The following is a 1533-nucleotide window of genomic DNA, read 5'->3' on the forward strand; positions in this document are numbered from 1 at the left end:
AACGAGCTTGCTTCCCGAGATTGCGACTAGGAGCCCAATTTACAGAACTAATTTAAGGCAAAATCCTAAACTTACTACCATATTGGTATTCACAGAAGGCACTTACTCATTTTGGTATTCACAGAAGGCACTTAGTCATTTCGATATTCACAGAAGTTAGGCGTCCCAACTTTAGGACTCCTAAATGCCTTCTGTGAATACTGAAAGTCCTAAAGTTAGGATTTTTCTCAGTTTTGGAGTAGTAAAGTTAGGACTCCTAACTTTAGACCTCCTAAATGCCTGCTGTGAATACCGAAAGTCTTAAAGTTAGGATTTTTCTCAGTTTAGGAGTCCTAAAGTTAGGAGTCCTAAATTTACCATTTGTTACAGGCGGAGGTCAGCTTGACACTGTACTAAAGTAATCATGCAGAACGACGCTGGCGAGTTCGTGGACCTGTACGTTCCTCGTAAATGCTCTGCAAGCAACAGAATCATTGGCGCCAAGGACCATGCATCTATCCAAATGAACATAGCTGAGGTTGACAAGGTCACAGGCAGAGTCGTTGGACAATTCAAAACATATGCAATCTGCAGTGCAATTCGTAGGATGGGTGAGTATGATGACTCTATCCTCCGGCTAGCCAAGAACGATGGAATTGTCTCCAAGAATTTCTAACAAGGATTTCTTTGTGGCACTGGAACATGTGAAATACTCCTAAACTCACAGAAGGCATTTAGGAGTCCTAAAGTTAGGAGTCCTAACTTTACTACTCCTAAACTGAGAAAAATCCTAACTTTAAGACTTTCGGTATTCACAGAAGGCATTTAGGAGTCCTAAAGTTAGGACTCCTAACTTCTATGAATACCGAAATGAGTAAGTGCCTTTTGTGAATACGAAAATGAGTAAGTGCCTTCTGTGAATACCAAAATGGTAGTTCGTTTAGGATTTTATCTTAAGTTAGTTCTGTGAATCGGGCCCTAGGTTTCAGGCCTCGGAGAGCAACATGGACTACCTCCTCCCCTTCTGTAACATTGAGTATGGCGCAGTATTATGAGCACAGGGAGAAAGACGAGAAGAAGAGAGTGAAGAAAAAGCATAAGGAATTGAAGACAAAGGTGTTGTTGCAACAGGCTTCTAGGGGGAATGGTAGAGGACATGGTGGTTTGGACCAGCAGCTTCCACATACCAGTCGGAATACTATGCCTGTAGGGCCGAATCAGTATGTGCGGAGGGACATTGGCATAGTGAGTGCCCAGTGCTGTCGCAGAAGATTGCGGCCCCTAGAGGATGGGGTTCTCGTGGACAGGGTTGTGGAGCCGGTGGATAGGACAGAGCTCAATATTCTGCAGGCTCACAGGATCGTTCAGGTAGTAAGTACTTCGACTACACTAGGGGTGGGCAGTATTATCATGATGACTATGACATGGAAGAGTTGACAGTTATGTCTCACAGCTAGGACAGACAGGGACAGGGTGAGGGACCAGTTCAGATACCTTTAGATCTGCATGGCCCTTACGTTACTGCACATTTGCATGGCTCAGCTATGGAATTTT

At 44.0% G+C, this 1533-nt stretch overlaps 1 pseudogene; it reads left to right on the forward strand.

Annotated features, from left to right (window-relative positions):
- The first annotated feature begins 360 nt into the window (after positions 1 to 360).
- On the forward strand, positions 361 to 691 carry LOC147748839 (small ribosomal subunit protein eS21 pseudogene; annotated as a pseudogene).
- Positions 692 to 1533: the final 842 nt, after the last annotated feature.

The sequence above is a fragment of the Lissotriton vulgaris genome, chromosome 1_1, assembly GCF_964263255.1.
Source record: "Lissotriton vulgaris chromosome 1_1, aLisVul1.2, whole genome shotgun sequence".
Classification (NCBI taxonomy): Eukaryota; Metazoa; Chordata; class Amphibia; order Caudata; family Salamandridae; genus Lissotriton; species Lissotriton vulgaris.